General features: G+C 39.7%; 1 protein-coding gene across 1 annotated transcript in view; it reads left to right on the top strand.

Annotated features, from left to right (window-relative positions):
• The window catches only part of Lrmda (leucine rich melanocyte differentiation associated), a 1,111,100-nt gene that overhangs the window by 909,100 nt on the left and 187,136 nt on the right, over nt 1-14,864 (top strand). The window lies entirely within an intron of this gene.

Genomic DNA, 14,864 nt, shown 5'->3' with positions numbered 1-14,864 from the left:
CAGATCGGTAATTTCCTAGAAAATAATTTCCCAAAACTGACAACAGATTGATTTCCACAGACAAAAAAAAAGTTATAAATACATCTCAGACTTATCCCTCAGACTTATAGGTAATGTTTATCAAACATTGAGAACTCAGTAGTGTTGTGGTAAGTGTTTAACACTGGGTTTTGGAGGGGGTTCTCTTCACACATACATAAAGACACTACACACACACACACACACACACACACACACACACACACACACACGTACCTCCAGGAAAAAAATAATTAAATATCACTTTACGATACTGAATACCATACAGTAGTAAATAAAAGATTAACTATGGCACTAACAGAAAGATCTCTAAGACATATTTTTTGGGTGAAAACCAAGTTGACTATCCAAGACTATATTGTATATTAGAATTTATTCATTTAAGCATAAACTACACACACAGTTATGTACTATAAAGCACAAAATTACAAATGCATGTTCCCCCACACTTGTGCTTCTAAAAAACAAAAAGCATAGGAGCAGTTGTGAAAGAATGCCATGAAAGCCCCTAACAATAGTTTCTTCTAGGGGAAGGAAGACCTGGATTATATGAGAAAGAGAAGACTCTGAAAAGAACTTCAGCTGCTTTCATATTTGAATATTTATAAAAATGTGTTTTATTTTAGCACTACTAGTAGTACTATTATACTAATACTAATAATGATAATGACTAATACTGATAAGAATGATCAGAAGGACAACCACCAAAGAGAATGATTTATAACTATTTTGGAGACTTTGCAGATTTGTCTCCCCAAGGCCAAGTGATTAAGAAGTTCGTTCTGTGAAAACATTCCCTCTCTTCTTCACATTTAAATCTTTGTGTGTTGACAATCCACAGGCCACTTTCTGTACTCTATCACTGTTGAAGGTATTCATATGAATCAAACATTCTGGCAAAAGCAGAGATAGAGAGAAAAACAATAGAGGCCCTTGCATATATTGTATAGCTTACTGATTTATTAGCATGGGAAAGAAGACATCAGCATTAATAATGGTTACTGAATGATTCCTTAAAACCAGGCACTGTGCTGGTGTTTTACATATGTTTGTAATCTACTTAATCCTTGAAACATCTCCTAAAGATGGATATTATCTATTTTTTAAATATGAGGAAATTGAAGCTTAGAAAGATATTGTATTGTTTACCTGGAGTCCCAGTGCTAATAAGAATCCTTATTAGGAGCCAAAGTCAGATCTATTACTGAAAACATGTTCTCTCCTCTTTCCCTCATCAAATAAATGAGGCCATAGAACTACACTGAATACATTTTAATATGTTCCTTGATGACTTAAGAAAGCACTTCTTGGGGGCTGGGAAGGTGGCTCAGTGGTAGAGTGCTTGCCTTGCATGCATGAGGCCCTTGGTTCGATTCCTCAGCACCACATAAGCAGAAAAAGCCAGAAGTGGGGCTGAGGCTCAGGTGGTAGAGCGCTGGTCTACAGCTGAAGAGCTGGGGGACGGCACCCAGGCCCAGAGCTCAGGCCCCACAACCAACAAAAAAAAAAAGCATTTCTGTTTTTTCCAGTGTTTCAGGAATCCTATTATGAACATCAATCATCAGAGTAATAGTGAAGCATGGAACTAATGGTTAATTAGTGATAGCCACTTTGAAAGAAGCAGATTCGTGCTGAGTTGACTAAATTCAGTGCTTTGGTACACTTTAAGGTGAGCAAAAACACTGGTGTGAGTTTTTTGTTTTGTTTTGTTTTCATAGACCTTAATTGTCTTTTTTTAATGGACCAAATATTCCAAAGGTCTTTTAGACTAATTCTAAGTATTCTGTCTTTACTAGTATTTATTTAAAACCTTTAATTTGTTTGTAGTTCTACAAGTATTACATACATGACTCACTTTCCCCCTACACTGAAATCTATAGCAAAAGGTCTCTTATCTCTACAATCTGAATGAACATGAGCAGAAAGTAGGTGTCCTACACTGAGGGCTTATTAGACAACCCCTTCGGTTATAGAAGATAAATGGCATTTAAAGAAAGCACAAGATGTCTCCTGAGTGTCTGGTAAACTTCAACAATCACCTGAGAGATACCGCCATGTGGCTGCATAAAAATGGAAATAAAAGAATGGCAAATAACCCATTGACTATGCACTTTCTCACCTGCTGAGAGCAAAACGCAATCCAGTGCAATTTTAGTACTTACATGCCTCTAGGAAAATAGACCCTCAAAAATCACCAACTGCAAGCTGGAAAAAAAGTCCTTAAATGTGTGCAATGCTTGATGTTATAAAACCATAGAAGCTTGGATGTTGTCCTGGAGTAAAATGGACTAGTAATTTTGTTTTTTTATATTATCTACCAAGTATAATGATAATGGGTCACATGCAATTTAGGAAAGAATTAAGTCTAATAAGAAAAATCTCTAATAAATACTAACAGCATCATATTGGTTTTGCCATTGGTCTCACCCTTCTATTAGCAATTTTTTTTAACATATTAAGTGATCTGTAATATGTTGAAAATTAAGAAGGCAGTAAAAAATTAAACATTCCAGTGCTATAAGTACTGTAGAAATGTTGGCATGCCTCTTCCATGAGACATGTACTAGAAGATATGACATATGCAAGTGTATGGCTGGAAATCTTGATATAGTTATACTGAGCACTAACATGGTTCCGTGTAGGGGGCTAGCCCCTTTATTAACTGAGAGCGTGATCAAGTCAATGAAAAACAAGAGTGGATACAATATCACCTCTTTCGGGCTTCTTGATGACTGGAGAAGGAGAGTGAACAAGGTCTAGAACTCAAGCAAAGAATTTGGGGAGTTCTGTCTGTCCATCTAGGAAAATGTAGGGTGGGATAGACCTAGAGAGATGTAACCAAGATGTTGTGAAAGCATATAGTAGAGTATACCTTCTAAGTAAATGTGTTTCAGTATCTCTTCCCATGGATTCAGATTCAGCAGTGGATAGTGAACCTTTGACTTCATTGTTTTCGTGATTCTTATGCACATAAAAATTGGAAAGGACCACGCTAAATACTATTATCAAGGGTTTATTGCCCTTAGTCCTCTCAGACATGAGACTTAGGAGGATGGAAACTATTACTAGATCATACTGAATAGTAGCATGAAAACAATGGAGGTCTTTGAGAGGAACTGAGAAAACTTCTGGAGTTTTTATTGTCAAATATTTCTTGAGCAAGACATTGTGCTATGCGAAGAGATGGCAAAGTGCCTTGAAAACATAGGAGCTTTGGAAGAAAGAGAAGACAGACATGCAAGCACAAAATGGTGTTACATATGCTGTGAAGCACCTTTTGCATGGAAGAGTGAAGACAAATGAGACTTGGTCATTGGATGGAGATTTGCATAAGCCAGTAGAAAGCTTGCTTAACCTTGAAAGAGTAACAGTGGGTATAGAGATCTAGAAGGTCAAATACTTGCTTAGCATCCTTGTGTTGGTGGTAAATGGTGAATAGAAGAGAAAGACGTAAGCTGACTCCCAGGTTTTTGGCCTGAGCACTGTTTTGAAAGATGGAGCAATTTTTTTTTTTTGTCGGTCATGGGGCTTGAGCTCTGGGCCTGGGCGCTGTCCCTCAGCTCTTCAGCTCAAGGCGAGCGCTCTACCACTTGAGCTACAGCGCCACTTCCGGTTTTCTGGTGGTTTATTGGAGATAGGAGTCTCACGGTCTCTCCTGCCTGGGCTGGCTTTGAACCGCAATCCTCAGATCTCAGCCTCCTGAGTAGCTAGGATTACAGGCCTGAGCCACCAGCGCCCGGCAAGATGGAGCAATTTTATGAGGAATTTGGAAGGGAAAGATTTGGGGGAGGGAAGTCATGTTGAACTTGGAGTAACCACCTCTATAAATGGAGATGTGCTAAATCATGGCCTAATGAACATTTACTTTAAAAGGCTAGAGAGTAAGCATTTTGGGCTTTGAAGGCTAGTTGGACTTGGCTAAGATTTCAACTCCTCTGTCATGCAGTGTGAAAACTATTCAGATGTGTTAGTGAATGAGTATGGCTGTGTTCCCATAAAACCTTATTCAGAAAAACAGGTGGTTAGACAGATTTGGCTCATGGGACCTTGCTTACCACTTCTGCGGGGCCATGTAAAGAAGACTGGGTAGCAGAGGGAGGGATGATTGTGGGTAAACTAACATCACTATAGCACTGCACCTAGTATGGGAATACTAGGATCTTTCTCCATACAAGTACTGCATTTTATGGTTAGTTTGAATGAAGAGTTGTATTTCAATGATTGTCTATAAAGAAATAAATATGGAAATATAAACTAAAATGACATTTAAAAAACTCAGTGGTTCAGCAAAATCTTAAAAATATGGCAATACCATGTGCTGAGAAAGTGTAGCATGTACAGAAAGTGACAAAGATACTTCTAAGGCAGTGTGAGCTACTGTATCTAGGTTGGAAAACTATTATTTTCTATTCAGTTTGAGTTCGTACCTACTCAAAAGATCTAAGTATTGCATTCCTAGAACTCTAGCCTAGAAAAAGACCAATATAAGCAACTAGTCACAGTTTAGTTTATAATAGCAAACAAACTCAAAAACATGAAAACAGGAAAAAAGAAACTGCAAAATTCCAAATGATTCTTTAAATAACTACCATTCAACATGAAGGAATCTACAAAATTGAGAGAAAAGGATATTCACTGGATGATATTGTAGAATTTCGTCCTTAAAGTTTAAAATACAGGGGCTGGGAAGGTGGCTCAGTGGTAGAGCGCTTGCCTTGCATGCATGAGGCCCTGGGTTTGATTCCTCAGCACCACATAAGCAAAAAGAAAAAAGCCGGAAGTGGCACTGTGGCTGAAGTGGTAGAGTGCTAGCCTTGAGCTGAAGAGCTGAGGGACAGTGCCCAGTCCCAGAGTTCAGGCCCCATGACCGGAGCCCCCCCCCCAAAAAAAAATTAAAATACAAAATAAAACAACTTTTTAAAGGATCCTTTTCTCTGTGGCAGGACTATAAAGTGCAGGAATGAAAACTTATAATTCAAAGTATAATTTACTATTGTTAGTAAATTGAGGCAAAGAAATCTAGTCTTGTAGGAGTAATTAAAGGGCTTATTTCTTTCTAAGACTGGTGATGCACACACAGGTATTGTGAAAATTAGTGCTCTTAGTACGTTACCTATGTTGTACTTAGTCTGTCACAATGATTTTACTTTGATTTTATTTTGCCCCTCCCCCACCAGAGCAAGCTTTGTATAGTGAGAAATAAGACAACACCAAAATCTTACCATGATACTAATTGTATATACTTTTGAGAGATAACTGAAATTATCCTTGAAAAATTCATTTTAGGGACTTTTAGTCTGATTCTGTTTCTTTTAGTCATGTTGTCTCTCCTGGAGACTGACAGCTGGCTTCAGTGTTTTATTTGGGCAGTAGCTAGAGGAGACAGACTCAGCAGATACAAGAGAGGACCAGCAAAAGAGGCTGACATGGCCAGTGGAGGGGTCATTTGAGTTTCCTGACTTTGGGAGAACAAGCCTTGTCTTGGCATAGGACAGAATGCCATCAAATTCTTCCCCATCACTCAGCAAGTATTCCCACTGCAGATTTGATATTCCAATCATCTGGGCTGTAGGGACACTCTGTAGTGGTTTTGTGGTGTGGAAGCTATTACCTACATAACTTTTTCCTTCTTGTGGATCACTTTGTAGTGTCATGATTACAAGGCTTGGAAGAAGATAAACTCTCTGTCCATTCCTAGTATAAATGGGCACTTGAGATGAAACCACCTCATTAATTTCTCCCTGTTGCTGAAGTAGAACCTGAATCCAAACCACAGCAACAAACTGGCCCCTAAATCTCTATTAAAAACCACCTAGGGTAGTCTTGTAAAGCTTTCTTTAAACTCAGCAGAGAATTATAAAGTCAAAAGTGAAAAATGGTACAACAAGAAAGAATCATAAAAAAATACTAGATCAGTTAAATGTAGTCAAAGGCAATTTAGTGTGAACTGGCACCAGCCCTTATTGATGTGAAGAATGTGATGTGTCAGGGGTTGGCCAGAGCCTGAGAAGAATGCAGAAGGAAAGGAGGCAGCTTCCTGTTTCTCTGCAGAGCAGGCCTATGGCTAGAAGGACATATCCTTGCCTTGTTTTTTTATCAGGATTTTCAGGAAGATTATTCTAATTTTTCTACCTTGGGTCTCTCTCTCTCTCTCTCTCTCTGTCTCCCTCCTTAGCTAATACTGGTGAAGGTGCACATTAATCACTAAGGCTGCCATGATTATGCTTCTTCCCTTTGTAGGCATCCTTGGTATCTTGCTTCACTAATTCTCAAAAACTATAAGATAGGTCTTATGATAATGCTCCAGAGACCAGCTGAGACTTAGACACTTGAACTCCTTTGGGTTTACACATTGAATAGTAGGATTCAGCAACCTGACCCCCAGCAGGTGTTATGCTAGAAGAGTTGTTTCTCTAATTCAGCAGCAGAGTGTAACTGCCAGTGGCTGTAGAGGAAACCATGTGTGTCTAGTGTAGCATTGAACACAAGACAGACCTGTGTTAATTCCTGGTCTTTCCACTATGTGGCTTCATGATTCTGAACAAGTGTGTCTACTTGTATCTCCCTGTCCCTAAACTGGGAAGAATAGTGACACCTGTCCTAGTAGAGTTGATGTGAGGATTAAATTCAGATGCTTTTAAAAAGAACAGTTGTAATTGCCATCACTATTTTTTTTTTCTTTTTTGCCGGTCCTAGGGCTTGAACTCTGGGCCTGGGCGCTGTCCCTGAGCCCTTTTGCTCAAGGCTAGCACTCTACCACTTTGAGCCACAACTCCACTTTCAGTTTTCTGGTGGTTAATTGGAGGTAAGAGTCTCACAGACTTTCCTGCCCGGGCTATATTAGAACTACATTCCTTATACTCAGCAACTGCTAGTGCCTGGTTTCCATCTCTATTTTTATGATTTATTATTATTAATTATTATTATATCTTTTTAACAAATTCCCTAAAAGAAAATACCTTTACTGAGAAGAATAGTAGTGAATGGAACTAACCAGGGTAGAGGAATTGGCTGGGCCAGCTATTGTGCAGGTCAGTGGGGGGATGCTTTTAGACACGGCTGCTCAGAATCCGTTAATTCCAGCCTGGTGAAGGCCCTGTCCACTCTTTATTTTTGTTGTTTGTTTTGTTTTTGTTTATTTGGGGGATTGAGCTGCAGCTCCACTTTGGCTTTTTTTTTTTTTATATGGTTAATCAGAGATAAGTCTCATGGACATTCTTGCCCAGGCTGGTTTCGACCTGCAATCCTCAGATCTAAGCCTCCTGAGTAACTAGGATTACATGCCTGAGCCACTGGCGCCTGGACATATGCACTCTTGATAGACCAGTTTATATCAAATGAAGCAGTTTTAGATGAAACCAGGAAATTGGATTCCTTGAGGATTCCCCCACCCTTGGTGGAAATCATTTTCACAGTCAGGCTGTAAGATTTCAGCCTTCCCCCTACCACACCACCTATCAGCAAGAGAAAGGGAAAGCTGTTTGGAAACTTCCTTTGGTTCTAGCAGATCTTCTCAGCATCTTTAGATTCTAAAGATTCTAAAGGAGTGACTGGTTTAATGTAAATGCTTTAGAAGATCTGAAAGAGATTAGAGAAACCTATTCTAAAGGATAAAGGCAGGACAGGAGGGAGCCATTAATCTCATAGACATTCAATTCCCTTAGAACTTTTTTTTGAGGAGGGAAGAGATGGGATGACCAGAAACAAGCCAGGCCATATGCTGTCCATTTGCAATCCTCTGAGATGTGGATTTTCCCCCCTTTCCTGACAGATCGAGGCCAATGTGGTTGCCTCATTTAAGATGGTTCTTGAACTTGAAAAGGAACTGAAAGGTTGAGACATGCATGCAGAGTAAATACAGATGATTTGACTAAAGTAGTCCTGACAAACACCAGAGCCCTCTTGATTGTCAGAAACACTCAGATGATGACATGTTGGAGGCTTCCCAGAATGGACTGTATTTTGGTAAATATGTACACTCAGGGAACACAGAGTTAGACTGTGGAGAGTTCTAGAATGCAGAGGGAACAAGTTAATTATTCAGCCTCAACTGAGCCCTTTCACTCAAGTCATTAATCACAATGCACAGTCTGGATGCTTGGCCCAAAGTTGGATTTTTTTTTTATGCTGCTCTCCTTCTCCAGATGAAGGCGCCTTCCAGGTGCCGGCCATTTGTGCTTTTCTCCAACCGGGTTGATTTATGGACCAGGAGATGTTGCCTGTTTTTTTTTTTTTTTCTTCCCCTAAATTCTTTGTAATAAAGGGGATGTGTGATTTCTGGCTTTTTGCAGATCCTCAAGTTTTAACATCCGTAATACCAAAGATTTTTAAAATTAGTCTGTGGTTGGTTCTCTGTGATCTGAAGAGGAGAAATGCTGTTCTGGGTTTTGAATATCAAAACTTCAGGCTTTAGGGACTCTTTATTTTTTTCCCCCTCTGGTTGCAAAAGTTGGAAAAGAGACTTTGTTCTCCCATTCAATCTCCCCATGCAAATGAAGGCTTGGGAACCTTGGTGGACAATCGGCTGCAGGTGTTGGACTCATCCTTCCCACCCTGACACGTGTTATTCAGGGTATTATATTAAAAGGCCTTTCACATTTCAGCCAAGGCTCCAGTGACAGTGTAAGCCAATACTGAAGACTTCAAAAGAGCATCTGAGTGTGAAAGGAGGACACTGTCACACTGAGGTTGATCAGGTGCTGCCGAGCATTACCTGTTTGACTGAAAGGTAAGCCGGATCTGAGCTGATAGGAGGCAATGGATCCGTTGGGAATTTCCCAAGTGGTAGAAGGTGTCACAGGAGAGTAATTGGAAATTGATATTTGGCATATTGCTAGGTTACTTTTTTATCCTGATCACACCAAAGGGTTTGCCCAAGAGTAACTTGTGACTAATCTATCAACTCCCACAATTCATTGCTGAAATACAACCGGCTCTTTGTTGAAAGGAATCAGCTGCTTTCTGACTGTCTGATTTCTCACTAGCATTTCAAGTGTAAAAGCCTGTGGGCTTAATTTGGGAGAAGGGAGTTGGGGAAATAGCCAGTTGTGTTTGTTGATATTTCTCTAAAACAAATCCATCCCTCACATTGGAATACTGTCCTTAAAATTCAACTCAATTCAACAGGTATGAGTCCAGAGCCTGCTGTAGGTTTTATATTATGTTGTGCATCCTGGGACATAGAAAATAAATATCAACCATGGTCTTTGCCCTTGAGGAGGCTTATGGGCTCGTAGGAAGGATGATGTGTTTATGAAACACATTTTACGTGGCACAATAAGGTATCATGTATGTGCCAAAGTAAGTGGAACTGGGAATAAGTACAACAGAGAGCCAGAAAAATGAGAGCAGAGTGGACTGGAGTTGTCAGGGAAGGCTTTATGGATGAGGTGGGACAAAGACACCAATATCCTACGCCCAGAATTCTCCCTTAAAGAAATTGTAAGCAGTACAGTATCAGGTTACCAAGAGATTATAGATCCTTATAAATGAACACAAATTTGTTCAATATGAGAGTGGACTGACTTTGTTAGCTAAAAATTGAGTACATGTTATATGCCAACAGTGTGTGTGGGGAGGTAGGAAAAATGTGCACAAAGTAAAAGGATCATGTTGTGGTTCTCCAACGCTCTCTTACATAGGTATTTAACGTTACTTCAAAGGAAATGTCCTACTTTCTGTTCTCTTATTGTTCTACCTCTGAAAAGATCTTCCCATCCAAAATTTACATTAGTTGATGAGCTGAGTCTACTGTTCTATATAGTGGAAGAATGGCACATCCATCTTTGTAAGTTTTATTCACCATAAATGAGGAGAGAGGTGATGTTGATCAAGGTGAATTATAGTCACAAACAAACATGTTGAGATGAAGCTCCTTTATACAACTCCTTAAAGATGGTAAAAAAAATAAAAATAATTGATTGTACGTTGATTATACAAAGAAGTTATGTTGAATTAGTGTTAGGTGCTAGTCTGAATTACTGAGTTACGAATATTTGGATTAGCATTTGGAAAGTCTGAATCTGACCCAAATTTAAGGATGTAAGGGAAGTCTGACCTCTGTGGATGGAACTTTTCTTGGAATTTCCATCATTCCCCTCATCATTAGGGGTGAGATAATCTTACACTAACTGCCGGCACTTGAGAATTAGCACCAGCTATATTTCAAAGTCACTACAATCTACAATAGTTGTATTACTCCTACAAAATGAAGAACTCCTTTTTAACTTCTGAATGAGTAGATAAAACTCAGCCATTGAAAATTGTTCTAGAAACAAAAGTCAGGATGGTAATTGTGGTGATAGTTGGTGATGGTGGCCCTTAGGAACATCGCAGTCATTATTCCAAATGCCCACATAAGTTTTAAATAATATAACCACAGAATACTGGTAAGCTCAGGGAAGAATATAAGATGCCAAGCAGTGAGGGACTGAGGTGTCAGAGTTTATTTAGCTAAGTAATACCAGAAGAGGACTAGAAAATCCCCCTTTCTAGCTAGCAATCATTTTCATACCACAATGAGACCCCTGCATAGTAACCCTTGCATTTTTACCACCAGTGTGACTGCTTTCTGAAGCTAATTTAGGTATCAAATTCAAGTAGAATTCAGTGAAAATTTTTCTTTTCTCTTTTTTAAATCCAGAGGGATTGGTAGAATGAAAAGCTAGAAGAAACCTGAAATCACTCTTGGTTCCTTAGACATCAATGATGTTCTTCATCTGCGAGGTCTGTCTTGGCCCCCATGGGTGTCATGCACATGTGGTCAGCACCCATCCGCATGCGTGCCTGTGAATAGTGATAGGCATTCCACTCCATCATCTGTAGGCATTTTACTAATAATGGTTTGTGGGGGGTGTGCTTTTTATCATCTCATTTTGTAAATGAAAATGACAACTTGAAAATGTTTTGCAGGAAAAGTTCTTTTGTACAGCAAAGACATTCCAGTGTCTATCCCAGGGTCATCTTTGGGTTAGGTAATTCAGTGGAAGAGTTGCCATGAGAAGGAGACAAACAATGGTTTAGGACATTTTATCTTTGCATTCTGCGGTAGGTGAGTTAATTTGATAACGAAAGGAGATTAGTGAAATTGGCAGGTTGAAAGGGTAGCACAGTTTAGAGTATGGGCAAGACCAATCAGCAAGTCCAAAAAAGAGTAGAAGAGAGATGGACACCCTCTTCAAGCCTCCTCCTCCCTGTGAGGCCATGGCTGGGTTGGTGGGGAAGGGGGGAATGAAGAGAGCTTCAATATTTGGGTTGATATTCTAGCTTTTGATGAAGCTGTCTTGAAACCTTTCTTTTTCAACAGAGACAGGAAAATCAGAATGAGACCCCCCCAAAAAGGAGAGAAATCAGGCTTGCTCTAAGTTTTGGGGTTAGGTGACAAAATATTATAGGATTTCTATAAGTAGGATTCAAGTGAGCAGACTGGACATGTGGCCCAGGCTCTGTATCCATGCAGAGGGGTAGCCTGTTCATCCAGACCAGTGTTACCTGAGGTAGAAGAGTTTAAGATGCTTTTGGGGAAAGGAAGCAAAGACACCCAGGAAACATGGTGGCTCATGGTGCCTCTTCTACAGTGTCTAGAGTAAGTATAAAAGGAATCTCACCAAAACTCCATATTTTCACACTAGAGGATGAAACCAGGAACCAATGTCCTAGAGATACAAAGGCCCAGTTTTCTAACCACCAGTCTTAGGAAGGCTTTGAGTCTGCTAGGCTTCTTCCTATACTGCTTGAAAACTCCTTATAATTATACTTGCTCTGGATACTGAGGGATGGGAGGCCTCAGGAAGAACCTCTTGAAGTTAGGAAGCTCACAGCCATTGTTAAAACAGGAAAAACGAGTATAATCACAGCAGCTGCCATGTGTACGAAGCTTGCGTGACAACAGCCAAGGGAACTTGGACAATGGCAGACACCACCACAAGTATTCACCTGATTTTTTTTTTCTCATTGAAGTATAAAAACAGTAAATGGCCTCAAGCAAGCTAAAAGCAAATCCCTTGGCTTTATTCAATTCATGACTGCAGAATGTGGTGGCGGGATTAGTAAAGGCCCCAGCAGTCCTCATGAGAGACAAAATAATCATGTTCATTCACCTGCTTTAGGTGCTTTCAGAAATGACATGGTTTATGAAAGAATATGGAATCATAACCACCAGCCTAATTGTCATTTTAACTTTAGGATGTCCAGGTACAAAGGGAGAGTCTATCCTTTGTTCCTGTAGTACTGTAGGGGCCATCTTGTGCAGGAGATTCCCTCTTGGCATTGAGTGCTTGAGAGCCTGGGGGCACCCAAACACTAGCTTCAGAAAGTTGATTTCACTGTTGGTGTGATGACTTGACTTTCCCCCTGAGATGATGGGGTAGTGTGGGTCCTCCAGCTCCTTGCATTGTGTAGGAGCCAGGAGGTATGGCTACCTTAGAAATGACTGAAAGCTCAGGGAAAGGGTTCATGAGTCTCTACAAGGATCAGAACAGAGTCCCATGAAAATGCTGTTGAAATAAGTCATAACTTTGTTTTTGTTTTGTATATGTACAAGTTACACCAGCAGATGCTCACTTCCAAACACAAATATCTGATACTATAACATCAGGCACTTGACATAGAGAATAGTAGAATGTAGGGGGGGTGTTGAAAAAGACTCAAATATTATTTGTCTAATCACAGGAGGATGGATGAACACAGTAGGCATTGAGAATATCTGCTTATTAGGTTTGGTTTGATTTGAAATTTTCTTTTATTTTATTGTGAAAATACCGTAAGATTTGAAATTTTCTATTGCTTGGTTTTGACTCCAGATATTTGGCCTCTAGCCTTACTGTGCATTCTGCCTTCTGTCATTGGTCATATCACCATGACCAAAGTTTGGCGAGTGATAGCATTGCTTCGGGGAATGTTGTGAGATCTGGTCTTGCTTCTCTCTGCCCTTCTACTCTGGCTCTTATGACTATAGACCCCAGAATACATTACACTGTGGTCCATGGGACTAGCAAGGTGGACAAATTCCTTCACACTTGTATTTTGTCCTGTGACTGCGTTCAATGGCAGAAAACTTTGAAAGCTCAGCATGGTATAGATCAATGCTGGTGACAAATATTGAAAAAGGATCTATTTGTTCATGGCACAGCCTTGAAACCTGAGGAACTCTTCTATTTAGGAATAGAACAGATCCTCATTTTCTCCTAGTTTAGTTTGGCTCCAGAAACATAAAACTGAGTACTTTCCAAAATGAGGAGATGTATAATAATTAAAAGGTCCTAGGAAGAAAAGGTTGTAAAAGAAGACATAAACAGATACATTAGTATTTTGGCTAGAAGATAGTGGCATTTGAAAATTCCGCAAACTTCATTTGGGATGGTAGAGTTGTTAAGGCTGGGGGGTAGATCTCTGGTTCAAAGTAAGGTAATGAAGTTTTATCCTTTTCCATATAGATTGTTCTTGATTCAATTGCCTGTCTTAAGTCTAAGAGCATTTTTTTTTTTTTACCTTGAGTTGCTCCGGTGGTATTGCTTGACTTCTTTGGGTTACAATATTAATATGACAATCTGTGAGGGGGAACCAAGGCTGCCAGTGTTAAAGATGGTTTCTTATTAGCTCACCCAAGTATCAGCAGCTATACTTTTGTGAATAGTTGAAAAGTTGAAATGAGATGATTATTCTATTGTGGGATGGATTAAGTATAGTTCCTTGTCCCAGTAAGCCCCATGTAAGTAGGTCAGATTACCTCTGTAAGCATGTAAGTTTTAAGATTATCTGCATAAAAAAGCAAAAGCACAGGAGTCACTTCTGCATAGTAGAATGTAGTTTTCTGAAAGATTAATAATTACTAACCAACTTAGTTATCACAATTGTGTAATATTATTATTAGGAGTAATGCAAGTGACAAGGTAGAGATATGCATGTGTCAGTAAGGCTAGCGTATAGAACCAGTTTGATGGATACTAGGAAGAGTTTGTACTCTGAAACCCCCCACCCCCCACCTTCCCTTACTTGTCACAGCTGAACTCAATCTCTAAGTCAAGGCATCCCTGACTCTGGATTTCTTAAAATAAAATACAAATACCCCTGGAGAGAAGTCATATCAAGTCTGCTTCTGCTTACATAATTGTCCAAGTGATTATTTATTTATTTATTGTTTAAAATTGTGAATATACTGTACAGAGGGGTTACAATCACATAAGCAAGGTAATGAGTACATTTCTTATCAAGCATTGTTGCCTCCTCCTTTGTTTCCCCTTTCCATCTGTTCCCACATAAACAGAAAAAGCCAGAAGTGGTACAGTGGCTCAAGTGATAGAGCACAAGCCTTGAGCAAAAGAAGCACAGAACAGTGCCTAGGCCCCGAGTCAAGCCCAGGACTGGCCAACAAACAAACAAACATTGAGGTCAATGTTGGGCTAAGTAATACAAATGATTTTGTGAATTGTCTGGTTTCTTTCTGTTTGTGAGACTTAAGCAGATTTACTATTCAGCAAGAACAGTAAGTATACATTCAGAAGAGTTCAGAAGGGCAAGCGAAGCCTCGTCCCCCTCAGGAGGGCATGTGTGTAAACGCTGGGGGCTATATTCTGGGGATTTGGGTCTATATTGATATTTGTTGTCCTGACTATCTGGCTAGTCCCTTTTTTCCTTTCCTTTTCTTTTATATGTTTTTTTATTGTAAAAATACTGCACAGAGGGGTTACAGTTACGTGAGTAAAGTAATGAGTCCATTTCCTATCGAGCATTGCTACCCCCTCCTTTGTTTTTCCCCTACCATCCCTTCCCTCCCCACCTCCCAGCTCTTCTCCCCCTTCCCCAAGTTGTAAAGATCGTTTTCAACA

The sequence above is a fragment of the Dipodomys spectabilis genome, unplaced genomic scaffold (assembly GCF_019054845.1).
Source record: "Dipodomys spectabilis isolate Male_0828 unplaced genomic scaffold, ASM1905484v1 ptg000136l, whole genome shotgun sequence".
Taxonomy (NCBI): Eukaryota; Metazoa; Chordata; class Mammalia; order Rodentia; family Heteromyidae; genus Dipodomys; species Dipodomys spectabilis.
This window is presented reverse-complemented; position numbering and strand designations above follow the sequence as displayed.